Source organism: Phyllostomus discolor, chromosome X (genome assembly GCF_004126475.2).
Source record: "Phyllostomus discolor isolate MPI-MPIP mPhyDis1 chromosome X, mPhyDis1.pri.v3, whole genome shotgun sequence".
In the NCBI taxonomy this organism is placed as follows: Eukaryota; Metazoa; Chordata; class Mammalia; order Chiroptera; family Phyllostomidae; genus Phyllostomus; species Phyllostomus discolor.
Window position 1 is genome coordinate 90,081,142 of NC_050198.1, and position 22,860 is coordinate 90,104,001.

A 22,860-nucleotide genomic window follows, 5' to 3' on the forward strand; every position below is an offset into this window, starting at 1 on the left:
GAATCAAATCAACATGTTGTACACCTTAAACTTACCCAACATTACATGTGAATTATATCTCAATAAAGCTGGGGAAAAATGAATAGTGCTTAAAGCTATGGTCTGCCTGGCACATAGTAATGCTTAGAAATGATAGCCTGTTTGTATTGCTTAGTATATCACATTGCCTGAGGAAAGGATTTGTTTCATTACATTCTTCCCTACTTACTACCCTCCTTCACATTTTCAAACATATCTCCACTTCCAATATATATTAAACAATACCAAATCAGGATATTGTAAACTGAAAAGGAAATTGTGTGGCAAATAATTAAAAGAGGTGGACATGAACACAGATCTTCTCAAATATTCTTTTTAAGTTTTTTCAAAAATAACTAAATTTTCATTACCACAATAAACATATACTGTAAGGAATAATGTTAGAAGCTCTAAAAAATTGCATTTTAAATTCACTAAACTATGAATTATGATTTTAGTTTAGATTTCAAAGCCAGTTTCACATTAAACACCCTTGCTTTTTTTCTTTTATTTTCTAGTGAGAAAAAACTACCTGTTTTCCACTAATCAAAGGTACTAGTTTTCCTTTTTCTAAACTTGCTATCTCTTTGACTTAGGTAACACAGAGAAGAAATTTTTAAGAAAGAAGAAAAGATTATAATTCTTTTTTGTTCTTTATATGCTATTCTCTCTCATCTCAGTGCAAAGCTGTTGACTACTCTGAAAATCTGTGATTGTGTTTCTTCAATCACAAGTTTCAAGGTCTTTGCTTTTGTTTCCCCTTCATTTGTTCTATTTAACCACATACTACCTATTGTCCAAAATGACCACCATCACATTGCTCCTATCGAGACCCCAAATCGGGTATTAGAGAATGAAATGTATGAGGCAACTAGATCTGACTCTCCCAATTACAAAGTGTCCTCAAAAAGTAATTTGAAATTAGATTAATAAAATTGGCCTCTGTATAAACTTATGATTTCAAAATACTATGTTTGTGTGAGAAATAAATATTTTAGAGAAATTTCAAGTGGATCTACCAAAACAATGAAACTACAATTTTGACACATGTTACAGAAAGTCTACTTTGGAAAATTAAAGTACGTTTCTCAGAAATAGCCAATGCCATTGATTTTTTTTTCATTGGTTTAACAGTAGGAACAATGATCATTTTAATACTGACTGCCTGGCACATAGTGGCATCCCAACAAAAGTTTGTTAGGCATGTGGATGTCAGAGTAAATATGGGAAGGGGTGAAAGTAGCTTTACAGTTGTGATTATGTGAAATAGTTTATTCTTGTATTCTTATTAATTATTTATTATTGTATAATTATTATATTGTATTAACTATAAATCTACATTTGCCAACCCCTGTAGAAGAATGCAACATTATGTTTAGGGGTAAAAATTACTATATGAACAGATGTGCACAATGAAAACAAATTTACAATAAATGTGGGTTGATTACATACATAATAGTCACTATAGTCTATACAATGTTAAGCAGATATTAAATTCAGTGAAGTACATTTTGATCTATAATATATCTTTGATATGTCTCAAAGGTTTGAAGCAGAGAAAGTAAATAACAAAGAGATATATATCATATGTTTCATTTTATAAAACAACTATAGAACTTTCATTCCTGCCCATGTTACAGGGAATGGAGCTATGCAGAAAAAGAGCAGTTTTAATCTTTAGCTGGCTACTAATCAACATATTTGTAGGATGAGTTCTATGAGACCAGAGAAAGAATGACTGTGAATCATCAGTTGAAAATGTTCCAGATCTCACTATCACTGTCCTCTAGGAATGTACCAGTAGATAAAGAGGCTGAGTTTATTACTTATTGCATGAGGGAGAATGAACACCAGGGTGTATCAGTAAGAGAGTATTAGAAAGAACCTATTATAGGATTTGGGCTTTGGTTGGGTAATTTGCTCTAGATTGAATGCTGTCAGAAAAGGACAATTCTATGACTGGATATCAAAATAATTTTTATATAGAAAGAGAGCAGACTAGAGCAAATATAAAGCTGTAATTCAAAAAACAAGTAACGCTCACTTATATTAGCATAGAGGAGGATATATTGTACTTTGGAGATTGCACAGTGATCTTACCTTTTTCTGTGCTTAGAAAATATCATAATATGGCATTGTTTTATCTCTCCTTATCATGGTCTGAAATGAATGTTCTGTGAGATTTTGTCCAACAAGAAAATAATAAGGCTTAACTGTGAGTGCCAGGCCAGCTTCTTACAGCACTAAGGCCTGGCTACAAGTGTTAGACCAGTTCCCAGATGTCAAGAACTGTTATTTTTTAAATTTTCCATGCATAGGGTTCTAACATCTTCAAAATCCTACCAGTGAAAGTAGAGAGACCTCACTTAACACTGCCAGCAATCAGTAGACATCAGAAGGCTAAATAAGCCCAATGGTAAATGTTACTCTAGACTCACCCTAGCAAAGATTAAAAACAAACCTTAAAATCAATATCTAAAAAAGGGAAAAATCCATAATATCACAATCCACAAATCTTTATGTAACTGACTAGCAGAGCAAACTGAACAGTAAACTGTGATCCATAAATAGGAGGACATCAGAGATGATGTAATTAGTTGACAGGGGCTTTAACATAGCTATTTAAAAGAATGTTAGTATGCTCTACATTTTAAAAAATGTGAACATAATGAGGAGAGAAATAGAAAACAAAACCTGAAAATTTGGAGCTAAAACATACACAATATGACATTATAAACTAAGTGGATGAAATTCCCAGAATATTATACACTACAAAAGAAAATACATATATGTTGAAACAAAGACAGAAAATTTGGATGGTGACTATGGAATCTGACTATTACAAGCATACTAAATAACCTCACTGAGGAGGGTAGGGATATAGGTAGATATGAATAGATTCTATAAAACTAAAGGCAAAACAAGTTTCACATGAACACTGCACTATACTGGATAACATTGTTTCCCACTGGGGTACAGTGTAACAATTCTGAGACCACTTGACATCTACACTGGAGCTGAACAACTAAGCCAATAGATGATGGACTGTGAGATCTCAGTTTCTAACTGTTGGAATGGGAGGTTGTAGACAAGCAAAGCAGAAGATAGAATGACACATATGATAATGGAGTTGAAGACAACAGTATAAACTCATATTTAGCTTAATATGGATATAGATAGCTATACATAGAAAAATTTATATAATTGAATAGACATACATATACTTTCTCATTTTATCAGCTGAGATGGTCTAGAAGTGATGACACCCCAGTAACAACCAACACACCTAGGACTCAAATCTTGGTTTCCAATATCATTCTCCAATACAAGAAACCAGGGTTCCTTGAAGAAATTACTGATTATAGTAGTAGGGTAGGAAATACACAATATGAACCTGGAGCATCTTGAAATGCCAGAAAGTAAGGAAATTGCAAAAGTAAACGTTGGGGGCATGTCAAAAGGACAGAGAAACCAATAGAGTTAATGGCCAAAGCTGAAACATTATGAAAAACAAAATTAATAAAGTAGCATTGGATTCTAATACAAACTATACAATAAATATTTAGGGATCCATAATGATAGAAATACATTTTTGACTAAATGGGGAAAAGAGACAAATCTATACAGAAAAATTCCAAATAATTTATGTTGATATGCTCTGCTCTAAGAGTTGTAGTTTAATTCTCCTCTCCTTTGAGTGCTGGCTGCCCTTACCAATTTACTTTGAAAGAATAGTGTCTGGAAAGAGAGTGGTAACTTTATTATGGTGAAACCTAGCATATATTACTTTGGCTAGGTGATCAAAGCCAATGTCATGTGATATCATGTAGCCCCAATATGATGTGGCAAGAAAAACAGCTCACCTCTCTGATATTCTTCCCTAAAACTCATAACTTTGGTTTAATACTCAGATTCTGATTATTCTGATTATTAAACTGACAAAATCCCAATTGAGGGACATTCTAGGAAATACCCCACTGGTACTTCTCACAACTGGCAAAATTATCAAAAACAAGGGAAGTCTGAGAAACAGCTAAGAGGACCCTAAGGAGATATGATTACTAAATGTAATGTGGTGTCCTACATGGCATACTGGAACAAAAAAAGGACATTAGGTAAAGCCTAATGGGTACTGAATAAAGTATCAACTTTAGTAAATAATAATATATCAATTTTGTTTTTCATATTCTTGCTTGTTCAATTCTAGTTGTCTGAACTTTTCCCTATTGCCCCCTCCTGCACTACCCACTCCCACCTCCCACTCTTGATCCTACCCACCCTTGGCTTTGTCCATGGGTCCTTTCTACATGTTCCTTGATGACCCTTCCCCTTCTTTCCCCTGTTATACCTCTCCCCCTTCCCCTCTGGTAGCTGTCAGTCTGTGCATGTTTCCATGTCTCTATTTTGTTCCTCAGTTTATTTTGTTCATTAAATTCCTCTTATAAGCAAGATCATATGGTATTTGTCTTTCTCCAGGGAGGGGGCTCCATTTTGGCTCATTTGTCATGATATACAGACCATATTAGTGTAAATTGTGAACAAGGGGAAAAACTGAATGTGGGATTTTTTTTACAGATGAACTTGCTGTATTATCTTCATAGTGAATATAAAAGTATATTAAAATTTTTAATTAAAAAGTTTACAGAGCACTAGTGTCAAGTGGAATAATGTTACATGAGCCAATATATGTGTATTTGGAGTCCAAGAAATGAAAGGGAGAGAGGTGGAAGCAGAAAAAATTATTTGAGGATAAAGGAATGAAATTTTATAAATTTGATGAAAAAATATAAATTCATAGAACAAGCAGTTCATTTAAACCAGAAATGTTACGTGTAGATGAATAAAAAGAAGAATGATGTATGGTACTTGTCAGAACTCATGAAAGCCAGAAGATACTTTGACAAAATTGATAAAGTGCTAAGGCAAATGAAACTGTTACCTTAGATGTCTATATCTAGTGAAAGTGTATTTTGGAGATGAGGCCATACAGAAATTTTCAGAACCAAACAAAAAAGCAGAGCTAATTTTTCACAAGCAGTACTGAAGTTTAAAAAATGATAAAGGATTGTCAACAAAAGAAACCTGTGAGGGATTTTATGAGTTTATTTGAGCCAAACTGGTGACAATTGCCAGGAAGCAAAATCTCAATGGATTGAAAAAATGCTCCAGGGAATGGCAGTTTTGCAGCTGATTGTGTACATTAGAATCAAAGGAAGAGACGTTAAAGGGGGTTACATGAATTCTAATGGTGTTACAGTAAAAGGGCAGGTGAAAACAAAAGCGAGAAAATCTCTGAGATTAAATAAAAAGCAGAATGGAGAGACACTTCTTTTACATTGGTGGATACAGGATGTTTAATAATTAAAATGTTTATAGCACATAGAGATGGTATGCTGGGAACAAGATGGCAATTAGGATTTCTATAGTCTCCTGCTCCAGTGCTAGTGGTTATACCTTGAGGGATCTGGAAAAGATAATTCTGATAGATTGAAGGCATGTTAATTTAGATGCAAAAAGACAATAGGCTCACTTAAGGTAAAGATTGACCTTTGTCAAGAAAGCTACAGGCCTAGGATGTGACTAACAGCCACGACTTGTTTTAGGTGGGAAGTTTTATGTTCAGACCATCCTGTGTGGTTACTTTCCCTCTCTTAGTTTGTAAGGCATACTGTGCAGTGCCCCCCACACCAGATCTTGTCAGATTTAATATGTGGCCCCTTTTTCATCCACAGGATGTTTTTTAGATTGAAGGAGAATGACATGTACCACCTCGAAATTTGGATCTATATGAAGTAAAGGGCTTAAAGAGATGAATGTGTGTGTTAGTTCTGAAGATTTTTTCATTAATTAGGGGAAAGATAGAATACACAAATTGATGAAAAAATTTTAGAATTTTTCTAAATGAATGAAGGAGAGGGACTGTCACTATATAGCCTGCAGTCATTTAAAAATAATATAAACTTCGAACAACTGTATGACAATATGTTTGCCACTGTTTAAAGAGGACCAAAGGAAGTATTAGCAAAAGAAAAAAAAAGGATTATTTTTAGACCAAGACATCTTTGGGTGGGGAAGGGAAAGGCAAGGGTTTTTTCATGCAGATTGCCTCTTCTTTCTATGGTAGATGGACAGCCCATGTAACCTCATTGATGTTTACCAGAAAATTCCAGACTAGTTGGTTAAGATTATATTTCTGGGAGATGTTCAAACAGCAATTATGTCATGTATTAATTCTACATTTGGTGTCATGGGCTTTAGCATAAGTGATACCATCCATTTTGGGCTTCCGGTTTTCGCTTTAACATGACTTAGTTGAAATGGACTATTTTTTTAAAAGACTCAATGCCTAAATACAACAGAAAATTGTTATAGTTCTACATTGTGTGCCTACATTGTATACAAATATATAATTCATATGTAGTAAAAAAAGTTGAATAATTTGCATAAAGCAAATTTTTAAAAAATATACTAATTAAAAAATAGTATTAACATCGTTTTCCTATTTGTGCTATGTAAATACTACTAATTATATTCTCTATACATCTGCCTTTAAAATTCTCTTGAAGAAGAAATAGCTCTGCTGACAAATAGTTCTCAGGATGAAGTTATCCATGTAAATTTGCCCTTGAAGCATTTGTCTTTGGGGCACTCAAGTTTCAGGAGTCTTGCTTGAAAGCTAGCCATTGTTTTTCTTGTTTTGGCATAAGACAAAAAGCAAATGCTTTATCAGAGAAAGCTGACTAAGCTATGCACTTCCTAACTATGTTACCTTGGTTGGTCAAGTTCCTTAACTTAGCTGAGCCTCACTTTCTTATTTATTAAATGGGCCATAATACCTATTTCTCAGAGTTTGAAAATTAATCATTTAAAAATCTAAAATTGGTATATCCCATTAAATGACAGCTATTGTAATTTGTTTGACATGGTTATTTGTTTTTGTTTACAATTATGCACAAAGCTAGTTTAGGGGTACACAGTATTTTTCTTTTAGTGACATAACATCTATTATAGTTGAGGAATGCCATTTCTATAGCTACCAAAATTGCCAAGCAGTTTCATAGATAGAGCCTGTTACCACTGTGGGGGAGTGCACTTTTAAATTAAGTAACAAGGTGATAACTTGAACACTGTAATTGTCTTTGTATCTGGGGCAAGAGTATAATATTGCAAGGGGGCACTTTTGCCTTGCTAAGGTTTTTGATGATAATTTATTGACAGGTCGAATGGCAAAGTTAGACAGTTTTTGATGTGGGTTTCCTTCTTTATATTGGAATTAAAATGCTGTTTAATTGAAATGTCAACCAAAATAAATTTTTAGAGAGAGAACTTGCAGTGATCCTGTTTGGCACATTATAATTACATCTTTCATATTACTCCTTCATTTTGATCTTCTTTCAGGCAGAAAAGTATAATCTATAGGTTTGTCTTACTATAAATGATGATACAGTTATTACAGAGGAAGAAAAAAGTTGAACTGAAGAAATAGCTAACTTACATTCTAAGTAAAAATTAGTTATATCTAGTTTTGTTATACAGCTATCTTACTTCTCCCTTCATGGTAGCTCTGAGAGCAGTGGTGCAAATGGAAAATAAACAGTATGTGATCAAAAGGTGTGGGATCCTGCTTACACTCTTTTAAGACATCAGATATATCACCATCACATGTAACAATATTGCAGAAAAAATCAATGCAATCTACTCTTGAAACATATATTTTTTACAGCCCACATCAAAAAGTAGTGAGTGATTTGATAAGTCACCTTATTTTAACATAGCAAAGTGAAGATTTGGCAACAAGCCTCCAAATAAGATGTCTTCAGTATTAGACAACAGATTTTTTTAAAAAAAATTTTAATTCATTTAATGTCGAATACCTACCATGAACCAGGCAATATGCTAACTAGGTCTGAGGTGGGGGTACACAGAATTTTATAGGACATGACCCTAGTTATCAAGAGACTTTCAGTGTAGTAAAAGATATAAGCCTTGTTTTTAATAGTTATTTATCTGCTATATTTAAAGTTGTGTGTCACATGCATATCAATATATTAGCTAATGAGTTCTTAAGAAAAACCAATTAATGGTTATTGTCCACATTTTGTGAGTGAGGAGAATGAGACCCATATGTCTAAAGTTTGATACCAAAGGTCGAAGATCTAGTAAAAGACAGAACAGGAATGTGACTTTTGGCCTTTATGTCTAAGTCTAAATGCTATTTCTATTGTACTTTACCACAACATCCTTTGTATATTTCATTTGTGAAATGTTATGAGAGCAACAATGCAATATAAGAGTACAAAGGAAGTAAGCCAATCTTTAGTCAGAAGTTTTGGCAATTCTTCACAGAAGAGGAAACATTTCAACTGGGACATGGGGGATCATCTTAATTTTAGTACATAGATGTACAGTGAAACATAGAGGAGAGAATTGGCCTGTTAACTAGGGGATTTTCTTTTCTTTTTTTTTTTTTGTTGTTGTTCGAGTACACTTGTCTCCATTTTCCCCCACCACTCTCCTTGCCCCACCCACCCCCACCTCCCACCCTCAATACTACCCTCCTTTGGCTTTGTCCATATGTCTTTTATACATTAAACTAGGTGGTTTTAAAGATGACAGACATATTTGGAGGATGACGGCACCATTAAGCATAATGGGAAATTCTAACAGGAAAATGCTTGAGAGAAATCGCATTCACGATGACTGCTAAATTGCTGATGATCTTGCCATCCATTTAAAATATTTTATTATTAAAAATAATGCAAAAACATATATTAATAAATCTATGCTATAGCCTAAAGCAGGGGTGTCAAATTCATTTTCAAGGGGGGCCATATCAGCTTTGTGGTTGCCTTCAAAGGGTCGAATGTAATTTCAACTCCTTAACAGTTAAGGAGTAGTTACATTTATACAGTCCTACAATTGTTTCGGCCCTTCAAAGGCAACTGTGAGGCTGATGTGGCCCCCGATGAACATGATCCAGAAAAGGGATAAATAAGTGGACTTGAGAGAGAAACATTCAGATAACTGAAGAAAGAAAACTTCAGAAAAGGGAAAAAACAACTTCAAAGACATTGAAGTAAGAATGTGCATAAAGTGATCAAAGAAATTTAGTTTGCCAGTGAAACTGGAGGGGAGTGAAAGAGCAGAGTACTGGGAGATGCATTCACAGAGGTAACTCTGGTGAAGAGGGAGGGCTGGTGATGGGCAGATCATAAAGAGCCTTTCAGCTTAACTCTGAGGATGAGTGTTTTGAGAAAAAGAATGACTTGATCTGACCAGATTTGTAAGGATCACTGTGGCTTCTGTATTGAGAGTAGACTGCAGGAGGGAAATGGCTGGAACCAGGAGTCCAGACAGGCAGCCACTGCAGTGCTCTAGATAAGAGATGATGATGGTTTGGATAAACATATTGTCAGAAGGAATAGTAATAAGTAGATGAATTGCAGATTTATTTTGAAAGTAGAGCCAGCAGTATTTCCTGTCTGATTAGATGTGACACAAAAATACTTCCAAGTTTTATGGCCTGAGCAACTGGAAAGATGTTGGCATCTAATGAGATGGAAATGACTGAATGGAGGAGGTTTGGGCAGAGAAGGGGAAGATCACAATTTCGGTTTAGGGTGTATGTTAAGTTGTGTTAGGCATGCAAGTGTTGACTTCAGAGGAAAGGTCTGTGCTTGAGACACAAATATGGGAATCATTGGCATAGAGATGGTATCTAAAGACATGTGCATGAATGAGATCACCTAGAGAGTGAATATTGATAAAGAAGAGATTTGTTTTGAGTCCTAGGGATCTATAAGTCAGAGAAAGGAAGAGGAACCAGTAAAGAAGACCAAGAGAAACATGAAAAGTAACAGGAAACAAGAAGATTGCTGTGCCCCGGAACCCAAGTGAAGAAAGTTTTTCAAGGAGAAGGGAATAAACAATTGTGTCAAAGGTTGTAAAGAGGCTGGATAATTTGAGGACTGAGAGTTGATATTGGGTTTAGCAATGTGGATATTGTTAGTGACATTGATAGAAACAGTTTAGATGGACTAGCAAGGGTGAAACTCTGCTTGGAGTGAGTTTATTGAAGAGTGAGGAGATAACAAAAGGACGTAGGATCAAGGAAGTAATTTTTTGGTATTCAACATTATTTTGTATTAGTTTCATGTGTACTGCACAGAAACTAGACATTCATGTAGCTTACAAAATCTTTCCTCTGCTAATTCAAGTGCCCACCTGGCATCTTACATTGTTATTACCATATTGTTAAATATATTCCTTATGCAAGAAAGTATTTTTTTATGTTTTTTTTTTTAGTTTGTTGATTGGAGATAAGGCAGGAAAGAGGGTGTTCGTATGCTGATGTGAATATAATTCAATGGAGAGAGAAAACCTGATGAATCTGGAAATAAAGGGGATAATTGCTAGAATAATGTCCTTCAACTGGGAAGAGAAGATGGTATCTAATGCTTTTGTGGAGAAAGTGGCCTTAACTAGGAGCAAGAATGGTTCATTCAGAGTAACAAGGATGAAAGGGGAGTGGTATTTGGAACAGATACAGGTGGGTGTGCAGGCGTGGTAATGGGGGCTCTGTGGAAGTTCGTGCCTTTGACTGCTCCAGTTACTCCTGCATGTAAGATCCAAGATGAGACCAGACTAAATGTTCTCTTTCATTATTAATTCCTGTCTGCTATAGAAAAATTGGAAGTTCTTTCAATTCCTCTTTTAAATTATGACAAAATTGAATCTGTAAAGAAGTCATCAGTTAAAGTGGGAAGCAAAACCTGCACAAATCTCAAAGAAAAATGTTTAACAATGTAAAACAATGTTAATATTAATCATAACAATAACATTCAATTCTATGTAAGAATTGTTGCTATTTAGGGGACTTAATATAGGTATTGTTTGCTTCTCATTATTTTCACCTGTCACATTTTTGGAAGTATAAAGGAGGATTTATGTAGCTGATCTTTAATGATATTCCCAGAATGGTGAAACTAATAAACTTGTGTCATAAAAGTCACCTATCTATTTTACAAATATATTTTGAAGACCTGATGTGTGTGAGATACTATGCAGGTTCTCTGGATACAAAGATGACTAAGACTCAGTTCCTGCCCTGGACAGAAACAGGAGGGGAAAAAGACAAGGAAAGCAGGCAATTGCAATATGGGAAATGTGTGCCATGATGGAGAGATAAATAGAATATAGTAAATGTCATGGAAACACAGAGGTAGGAGAACTCATTGTGGAGACCATTTACATAGACTCCTAGATGGTATTTTGGCTGAATCATTTTTAAATTTTATTTTGTAAAAAACATTTTTCAATTACAGTTTACAGTCAATGTTATTTTGTGTTAGTTTCAGGTATACAGCATAGTGGTTATACATCATGCACTTTACAAAGTGTTCTCCCTGATATTTCCAGTACCCACCTGGCACAATACATAGTTAATACAACATTATTAACTACATTTCCAATGCTCTACTTTATATCCCCATGACTATTTTGTGAATACCAATTTGTGTTTCTCAATCTCTTCACTGTTTTCACCCAGTCCACCAAACTACCCTCCTTCCCTGGCAACCATCAGTCTGTTCTCTGTATCTATGATTCTGTTTCTGTTTTGTTTGTTACTTTATATTGTTCTTTAGACTCCACATATAAGTGAAATCATGTGGTACTTGTCTTTCTCTGGTTGACTTATTTCACTGAGGATACTACCCTCTAGGTGCATCCTTGCTGTCACAATAAATTTTCATTTATCTATTTTCTATTAATTCATTATTTTTCACATAGCATACCATTCACCCTATTAAGTTGTACAATTAGTGGTTTAGAATATTCACAGAGATGTACAATCAACATGATTATGCAATTTCAGAATATTTTTATTATCCCAAATCAATCCTACACATATTAGCATTCACTGTCCATTCTCCCCTCTCCTCAGCATTTTGCAACTGCTAATCTACTTTCTGAGTCTATGACTTTGCCTGTTTTGATACTTCATATAGTTATGATCATATAATATGTAGCCTTTTGTGTCTGGCTTCTTTGACTTAGCATAACCTTTTTAAATTTCATTCATGTAACATGTATCAAATTTCTTTTTACAGCTGAACAATCCACTATGTGGATATACCACACTTTATCCATTCTGCAGTTGATGGAAATTTGTGTTGTTTTCATAGTTTGATTATTATGAATACTGCTGCTGTGAATGCTTGTGTTTAAGGTTTTGTGTGAAAATATGTTTTCAATTCCCCTCTCTTATTCCTGATTTTAGAAATTTGAATCTTCTTTCTTTGGGTCAGTCTAGCTAAGAGTTTATTGATTTTGTTGATCCTTTGAAAGAGCCAACTTGTGGTTTTGTTGATTCATTTTTGTTGTTTTTCTAACCTATGTTTCATTTATTTTTACTCTAATCTTAATTATTTTCTCCCTTTGGCTTGGTTTGATTTCACTTACTCTTCTTTTATAAGTTCTTAATGTGATATATTAGGTAAATGATCTGAGGATTTTGTTTTTTTTTCTTATGTATCTTATAACTGAAAATTTGCAACTTTTGAGCACCTTCACCCATTGCATCCACATACCACCCCTCACCTTGGCAACCACCAATCTTATTTCTGTATCTATGAGTGTATTATGTTTGTTTTGTTTTTAGATTCCACATATAAGTGAGATTATATGGTATTTGTCTTCTTCTGTCTATTTCTTTTAGCATAATATCCTCAAGGTCCATCCATGTTTTCACAAATGGCAGGATTTTTTTTTCAGTTTTTATGGCTGAATAATATTCTATTGAGTAAATATACACATATTTTTAAAATTCATTCATCCATCAACAGACCGTTAGGTAGTTTCCATATCTTGGGTATTGTAAATAATTCTGCAACAAATATAGGGGTGCAGATATATTTTTGAGTTAGTGTTTTTGTTTCCTTTGGATAAATATCCAGAAGTGGAATTGCTGGACCATATGATAGTTTTATTTTTAACTTTTTGAGGAATATTCATTTTGTTTTCCACAGTGGCTGTACTGATTTGCATTTCAACTTGCAGTGCACAAGAGTTCATTTTTCTCCATATTCTCACCTATTTGAGTTTTTTAAAATACAGAGCTCAAAACTAAAAATTTATCTTTAAGCACTGCTCTAACTGCATGCTATTACTTTTTATTATTTGTATTTAAATTGTCATTTATCTCAAGTGTTCTTTAAGTTCCCCCATGATTTATTATTTGGCCCATTGGTTATTTGGGAGTATGTTGTTTAATTTATGCATATATCCCAAATTTCATTCTTTTATTGATTTCTAATTGAATTCCTTCTGGCCAGAGAACATACATCATATGTAATTTATTGAGATTTGCTTTATAGCCTAAAATATGGTTTGTCTGAAAGAATTTTTAATGTAAACCTGAGAAAAATACATGTTTTGCTATTGTTGGGTGGAAGGTTGTAGATTTTTGTCAGATCTAGTTAGTTTATAGTGTTGTCTGTTGTCTGAGTCTTCTTCTTCTTCTTCTTTTTCTTTTTTTTGGTCAGTCTTCTGCCTAGTTTTCCTATCCACTATTGGAAGTTTTTGGCAATTATTTCTTCAATTTTTTTTGCCACTTTTTCACTGTATTCCCATTTGGGGACTCTTGTTATGCATATTTTAGTGTAATTGATGTTGGTCTCTTTGTCTTGCTTATTTCATTGTTTTTCTTTCTGTTCTTTAGATTGAATAATTTTAATTAACCTATATCACAGATACTAATCCTTTTTTTGTGTGTTATCCAATCTGCTTTTGAACTTTCTAATCAACTTTTTTTACTTTAATTATTATAGTTATCAACTCCAGAATTCCTATTTAGTATTTAAAAAATAATTTTTATCTTCTTTTGGTATTTTATATTTGGTGAAACATGATTTTCATATTTTCCTTTATGTCTTTAACAATTACTTTCTTATATGCTTTGAATGTATTTAGAATAGCTGATCAAAAGACTTTTTCTAATAAGTCCAGTGTCTGCTCTTTAGGGACAGTTTTCATTGATTTCTTTTTATTTCTGTATGGGCCACACTTTCTTCTTTCTTTGTCTGTCTTACAACTTTTTTGTCAAAACCTGGATATTTAAAAAAATATAATGTAGAAAAGGCAGACAACTGTACTTGAACAATAATAAATAAATAAATAGATAGATAAAATAATGTAGCAACTTTGGAAATCAAATGCTCCTTTTACCTCAGGGTTTGTTTTTGCTTCTGTTTATTATTCTTGTTCATTTTTTTTTGTTAATGACTTTTCTGCCTAATGCCATAACATCTCCATCCTAAATCATGTGTGGTTATTAAATTTTTTCCTCAGATTAGCTGTCAAGTAATCATTGGACAGAAGTTTTCTTAAATTGTTGGAACCAATAAGTCTTCTGTTCTTTGCTGAGGAGCTGTGTGTTTGTTGAGGCACACCATGAGCCAGGATGTTGACCACTGTGCCTTATCTTTTATTTCCTCTTAGGACAGCCTCAAGGTGAGGCAAAGGTAACGCGGACCCTAGCTCGTGGGGTCTGCAGTGTTATGGATGAGACATGACAAATACACACAGACTACTGAGTCCTGTGGAGGTAAAGGGACAGTGCAGCTTCTCTCTCAAGAGGAGGAAAAGCCTCAGCCCTTGCCTTGACAAGCTTTCATTGCTTTCCTGGGCACATTACATTGAGGATGGTCCTCATTTACTATGCACAGGTTCACTTTAGGTGGTTACCTTTTACAGAAAACAAAGGAGAGGATGCCACTAGTCACATCACAGAAGAAGGATATTTGCAAATGCAAAGGGAAAAGTGGTTGAACTGGTTACACTCATCCTTGGAAGATTTAGCACAGACTTTAGGAAGTTACAGTAAGTACTTGCTGCCTCAATTCAGGGTGAGGGAGTTTTAGCAAAAGCAAGTCTCATAGCAGTTTAGGTACAATGCAGGCCTGATTCCCCATGGGAGAACCTATCCATGGGTGTGGGTCCTGTGCATCTCCGAGTGGGAGCTGGGCCCACGCCATGCAGAATGGTCTCCTATACAAAGGTGAAAGCATAGGGCTTTCTTAGATCTTTTAAGAATATGCACATAGCCCTGCCATATGCTTAGCCCTATGCATGCATTAGGCCTTCTAGTTTGAAGTCTTTACAAACATCTCATTCCTTAGCTGTTAATTTAAAATTTTTGATTTATTGTTCACTTCAACTATTATCCATCTCCTCAGACATAACTTGAATTTAAATAATTGCCTTTAGTGTTTTCTTTTCAACCCTAGGGAGAAGGCTTTTCTTAGTAGGTAATGCCCAAATAAGATCAAATACAGACCACCTTGCAATGAGATCTTTCAGGGAGACACTGGATACATTAAAGAATAACATTTATCTGGGATTGTGACTTTGAGGAAGGTCAAAAACTGTCTGTCCCTCCAGTTGCTGCGAGATTTCTGGTTTTGACTGTGAATGCAGGCTGCTATTTTTCAAGGCTCCATTGGAGTTAGAGAACTGGATATTCAACTAGGGCAAGTTAAAACACCACTAACCTCACTGTTCTTACTTACATTCAACCACTTTTCTTGAATAAATGGTCCTTATGTTGTTACTAGCCTTTTGATAATTTCCAGAACTTTGAAAGAGATAATTCCTGTAATGTTGTTAGTTTTCTCATTGTTTTTATTGAGAAGAAAATTTCTGGAGGTACTTAATACAACCTTTTCCCTGCCATCACTTCTTATCTGAATCTTGTATGACTATTAGGAGTTTTCCATTATCATAATAAAAAGATTGTCCCTTGAGGCAGAGGAAATTTAGAATAAATGCACAGAAAAAGGAAATAGAACAGCATCCTTAGGGAACCATTAATCATTTTTCATGATCTGAATGCCAAATGGAATTGGCTAGAAAGCTAAGCTTTCGGTGTGATTATGAAAGGCTTTGCAGACCTTGCAAAGAATGTTTATAGTAGTATGCTAGAATTCCATGACCTAGTTGGTTATTAAAAAACACTAATTTTAGATAATCTAATTAATAAAATTAATTATGTAAAACATGTAATTAAACAGCATGTATTAAAAACCAAGATAATATCTACTTGAAACTAATAATTTCCTAATGATTTTATTCTATGTAACTGTTGTCTATGCTATTGAGGGTATTTATTTTTATTATATCTACATAGTGGACATATTATGCCATGGTATACTACTGTGCATCTTTTCCAGTTGTATTATTGATGTTAGTTTATGTTGGTAATTTGAAACCAGTCACAATGGTAGTATTTACACAAAGCATACCAAAAAAAAAAATCCCCACTATAAATTAAGGCTTTCTTTTTGAGAACCAGTCAATAAATATTTAGCAGCACATAATTAATTGAGTTTATACCACATTTTTTAGAACCTCTAGGTGTTGAAAAAATAAAGAGGTTAGGTAAAATAATTTAATTGCATTTTGGAATAATCATTCTAGCAAAAGTGTGGAGAATAAGTAGGGGAGAGCTAGAAGAGAAAAAGTGAAACCTGTGAGTGGGTTGGTGTAGTATATGTTAACAGGCAGATATTAACTGGGTAATAAGCTGGTATGGATGGATTATTTATTTGTGCCCAGCATGACCCAGTTTAAATAAAGAATCAAAGTAATAATATATGCACTGAGTTAAGAAACAAGCACTGAGTTAAAACACTGTAGAAGAGTGTATAATTGTATAATGAAATACAATATTCTTGTGCCCATGCTACTTCTCCCCTAGTTCCGTACCCCAGAAAAACCATCTTGTTCTATTTTTAACTCTTTCAGTTGTTAATTCCTTAACTCTAAATAATATGGTTACATCACTATTTATCTTTTTTGGATTTAATTTTTATTATATTATTTCTATTATCATTTAGTCCCCTTATACCTACCTCTGTCCAGCAATCACCACATTGTTGTCCATGTCCATAGTCCCTTTTCCTTTTTGCTCAATCCCTCTACCCCATAACCTCCCCCCCCCCACAACTAGCTGTCATGGGCTCTTCATGTATGCCTCTGTCTCTGTTTTTCTTGTTAGTTCAGTTTCTTCATTAGATTTTACAGATGAGTGAAATCATATAGTATTAACTTTTCTCTGGCTTATTTCACCTGACATAATATTCTCCAGGTCCATCCATACTGTTGCAAAGGGTAAAATTTTCTTCTTGTGATGGCCTCATAGTATTCCATTGTGTAATAGTTGTTTTATCCACTCAACTACTGGTGGACATGGGCTGCTTCCACAGCTCAGTGATTGTAAATAATGCTGCAATGAACTTAGGGGTGGTTATGTTTTTTTTGAATTCGTGGTTTGGGTTCCTTTGAATATATTCACAGAAGTGGGATCACTGGGTCAAAAGACAGATCCATTTTAATTTTTTTGAGGTATCTCCACACTGCTTTCCACAGTAGCTGTACCAGTCTGCATTCCCACCAATGGTGCAAAAGGGTTTCATTTTCTCCACACCCTCACCAGCACTTGTTGTTTGTTCAAATTATTTATGATAGCCATTCTGACAGGTGTGAGATGGTATCTCATTGTGGTTTTAATTTGCATTTCTCTGATGATTAGTGACATAGAGCATCTTTTCATATATCTATGGGCCATCTGTTACAGACCCCAAATTGTATGTTTCTATGAATTTATGCATTTTGTTCAGGTGGTCCAGTTTGTTGGCATATAGTTGTTCATATTTTCTTACAATCCTTCATATTTCTTTGGTGTCCATCGTTATTTTTCCTCTTTCATCTCTTATTTTATTTATTTGGGTCCTTCCTTTTTTTTTTTCTTCATGAGTCTGGTTAAAGGTTTGTCAATCTTGTTTATCTGTTTAAAGAACCAGCTCTTGCATTCATTGATCCTTTGTAATTTTTTAAGACTCATTTTTTTTCTGTTGTGATCTTTATTATTTCCTTCATTTTACTCACTTTGGGCTTTGTTTGTTGTTGTTTTTCAAGTTCCTTTAAGTGTGAATTTAGATTGCGTATTTGAGCTTTTTCTTAATTTTTTTGAGATAAGTCTGTAATGCTATGAATTTCTCTCTTACAATTACTTTCCCTGTATCCCACAAATTTTGTATTGTTGTGTTCTCATTTTTCTTTGTTTCAAGGTATCTTTTGATTTCTTCCTTGAAATCATTGTTGATTCATTCATTGTTTAATAATGTTATTTAGCTTCCATGTCTTTGCATGTTTTTCAGTGTTCTTCTTGTGATGATTTCTAGTTGCATGGCATTGTGGTCAGAGAAGATATTTGATATGACTTAAATTTTCTTAAATTTACAGAGACTTGTGTTGTGTCCTATCAGTTAGTCTATCCTAGAAAATGTTCCACGTGCACTTGAAACATATGTATTTTCTGCTGCTTTGGGGTGAAATGCTCTGAAGATATCAATTAAATACATTTGATCTAGTTTGTCGTTTAAGTCCGCTGTCTCCTTATTGATTTTCTGCCTGAAAGAGCTATCCATTGAGGTCAGCAGGGTGTTAAAATCCTCAACTATGACTGTTTTTCTGTTGATCTCTCCTTTTATGTCCATGAAGATTTGCTTTACCTATTAGGTGCTCCTGTGTTGGGTGCATAAATGTTTACTAGGGTTATATACTCTTATTGGATTGTTCCCTTTATCATTATGTAGTGTTCTTCTTTGTTTCTTACTATAGCCTTGGTTGTAAAGTTTATTTTTTTGGATATAGGTACTTCTACCCCAGCTTTTTTTTTTTTTTACTTTCCATTTGCATGAAATATCTTTTTCCATTTCTTTACTTTTAGTCTATGTGTATCTTTCGATCTGAGATGTGTCTCTTGGAGGCAGCATATATATATGGGTCTTGTTTTTTATCCATTCAGCTACCCTATGTCTTTTGGTTGGAGCATTTAAGCCATTTGTATTTAAGGTGGTTATTGATAGATACATCTGTAGGCCATTTTATTGTTAGACTATTTTCCTCTTTTTTTTTCTGTTTTCTCTTTTTCTACTTCTTCTTAAAGTAAGCCCTTAAACATTTGTTGCAGTACTGGTTTGGTGTTAACAAACTCTTAGCTCTTTTTTTTTTGTCTGAGAAGCTCCTTATTTCTCCTTAAATTTTAAATGATAGCCTTGCTGGATAAGGTAGTCTTGGTTGTAGGTTCTTGCTTTTCATTGCCTTGAATATTTCATGCCACTCCCTTCTAGCCTGAAATGTTTCTGATGAATAATTGGATGCCAGTCTAATTGGTGCTCCTTTGTAGGTAACTCCCTGCTTTTCCCCTGTGACTTTCATGATTCTCTCCTTGTCTTTAAGCCTTGTCATTTTAATTATAGTGTGTCTGGATGTAGGCCTCTTTGGGTCCAGCTTGTTTTGGACTCTCTGAGCTTCCTGGACTTGTGTGTCTTATTTCTTCACCAGATTAGGGAAGATTTTGGTCATTATTTCTTCAGGTAGGTTATTGACATCTTGCTCACTCTCTTCTGCTTCTGGTAACCCCAGGTTGTGGATGTTTTTGCACTTCATGTTGTCCAAAATGTTTCTTAAGCTCTCTTAATTTTTTAAATTCTTTTTTCTTTTTGTTTTGCTGCCTGGGTATTTTTTTCTACCTTGTCTTTCCTAACACTGATTCCAACCTCTGATTCATCTAACCTATTGTTTATTCCTTCCAGTGTATTATTTATTTCAGATGTTGCCTTCTTTATTTTGACTGGTCATTTTTAATGGCTTCTATGTCTTTTTTCATGCTGTTGAGTATCCTAATAATCATTATTCTAAATCTATCTGATAAATTGTTTGCCTCCATTTCATCTAGTTCTTCTCCTGCAGAACTCTCTTGTTCTTTCATTTGGTGTCTGTTTCTTTGTGTCCCCATGTTGGCTGTTTCTTTGTATTTTCTGCCTTAGTTGTTAAACTAATCAATCTGTAATCAGAAATCAGGCTTAAGCTCCACAGGGCGGGGCAGAGTAATTTCTGTAAGTGGAGCTATTGCTTCCCCTCAGGCTGATGCCACTTGGAGGGGAGTGTTCTACTTGAGCAACATGGCTACTGCAGTATGGGGAATGACTCACTACTGGGATCCTGGCAGCTGTTCCCTCATTTCTCTTCTTAGAGCCACAGCCCCTGACTCTCGTTAAGTGTCTCTAGTCCACTCTGGCCTCCCTCTGCCAGAGCCCAGGGTAAGTGGCTGCAAAAGAAATTTTGTACCTTGGCCCTTTAAGAGGTTCTTTGCATTACCAGCTCTCTCTCCCTAGCAGATAGAATCCTGCTACTTTTCACAGCTGGATGTTATCTAGGTTCCTTTCCAGCTCTGGTGCTGTAGGCTGGGGAGCCCATCTTGGGGTTTAGACCCCACACTTCTCAGGGGGAACTCCCCAGCCACTGAAATATCCTTCTGGAACCTCAGCTGCTTCCTGTGGGAGCCCAACCAGCCTTCTTGCACCTCCTCTGCCTTGCCTATCAGTCTTGTTGTGATGAAATAGTTTCTTGTGTCTGTGATTGGTTATTATGCAATAGGGTTTCATTGGTTATTCAGGATGATCTCTCTACAATTTTTTGTAGTTCCAGATTGATCCTGGGAGGAGGTTAATCTAGCTTCCACCTACTCCTGTGTCATCTTGGGTCCTCCCACACATCACTATTGATCACTTTAGACATTAGCTATTTATTCCATACCATCATTGATGTTTATTTAGATCTTTTGCAGTCTCCCACCCTATTCCTCCATCTTCCTTTCAATATTATCCCATTTGAGCTAGATAGTTCTAGTTCTCAACATTATCTGCTTTTCCTCTCCTTCTAATTGCACAGAGAACTCCACAGAAAATTATACTTTCAAGCCACCTTCCAGTTAGTCAGGGCCATATGATTAGTGCTTGCTGTTGGGCTGTAAATGAAGTGATATGTGTTGCTTCTAACCCAAAGCATTCAAGAAGAGGCATGGGATTTTCATGTGATCTCTTCTTGTGTTGATATGCAGGCATCATAATGTGGTAATACTCAGGCAACTCAGTTCTTACGGGGATCAGGTCTCTATTGACCTATGTTAGATATATTGTGAGCAAGGAAAAAATCCTTTGTTCCCTTCAATATGTCAGGCCACTTTGTTTCTGAGACTAAATTGTTTACTGCAGCATAATCTAATGCAGGATTTGTCAAACTTTTTTTGTGTGACAAGTCAGATAGCAAATAACTTCAGCTTGGACTATTAGGACTGTGTTGCAACTAATCAATTCTGCTGTTGCAGTGTGAAAGGCACCATAGATAATATAAAAACAAATGGGGTGGTTATATTTTAACATAACTTTATTTGCAAAAATAGTCAGCAGTCAGATGCTGACTCTCAATTTTGCCTATTCTGACAAATGTATCATTATTCTGAGTTCCTTCACTGGGCACTTCTTTTATTTCAATCTGACTATTTAAAACCCTGTTTCTTGTTTTAACAACCAGAAATGGTTTCTCCTGACTTCCTATTTTATAAGATGAAATATTGGTAATCCCCTTTGCCCTTTTTCTTGCATCCCTCTTGTTCTCATTCTTACCTCTTCTGAGAACCTAGGCTTTGTAAACACTATGTTTATTTTATATTGTCAAGCCTGATCACTGTGGTTACAAAACTGATTGTGTTAAGTATTCTTTGATTTGTATGCACTTGATTGTATAAGGTAGAAAACATGAGTATTTATATTTTTATGACTACATAAATATCATTCACTGTGAGTGAAAAGTGTGCTTAATTCAAGTTCTTCCTCTATGGGCTCAATGTCAGAATATTAGTGCCACCCTAAGGAACACATTTCTAGTCATAGATTCAAATACAGTGACCTTTTTAAAAAGTTATTCAATTGCTTATACTATAAATTCAAGTTTTTCCAAGCCTACAATTGTACCCAGGGGTTCAGAACATGGAAAGTTTATGATAAGTCATTATGCTGTTCACCAAATACTTCAGTTCCTCTCCCTTCTAGACTACACAAATTAGTGTAGGAAAAGTTATATTTCAGTAACAACCAACCACAAACATTCATGGGTTACAATAATAAAAGTTTATTTATTGCTTGTGGTACTAGTTGACTGCATGTTGGCTACAGCTCTGTGTAATATCATCTGCATTCTAGAATTCTGAATGAGGCTGAATGAGGAAGCAAGGCATTGCAAGCTTTGTAGCAGAGGAAAAAAATAGAACATGAAGAATAATGCTATGGATTTTATAACATATGCTAAGTCATTTCCACTTGCTTTTGATTGGTCAAAGCAAGCCTGTGGCCAGCTTTGACATGATTGGGGTGGGGAAAGACAAGGAGGGGCATGGCATCTTCAGATAAGTGACTTGTAGCAGAATTGACAGGTGTTGCTTCTGGGCCAGAATCTTTAAATGCCAATGTGAAGCCCTTCATGGCTCTGTTCTGCATCAGCCACACTTCCTGGTAAAGTTATCCAGATTGTCACTTCCCTGTGTATAAAACTTCCCATTGACAGCTCACCCTTGATATTTAGTATGAGTAAGTATTAAACCTTTGTTATATTATGCCACTGAGATTTTGACTTTGTTTGTTTTATCAGCAAATACTAACATATTGTGATAGGTATTCATGTTTTGCTTAGACCATATGAAGATCCATCCTTGAAGTGTGAAACAAATATATATGTACCATAACATACAATGAATAATTGATATTGTTGGTGCCTGAGATGGAGTCCTACACCCTGAACTCCCAACCCTTGCTCATCTTAAGTCCTTGGGTGGGTAGGGAATAACTGAATAGTAGAAACTAAAAATTGGTTTGGGAACCATAGATGAGAAAGAGAGAATAAAAGGGGAAAAATTGTCTTAATGCCCAGAGTAGTGAGAGA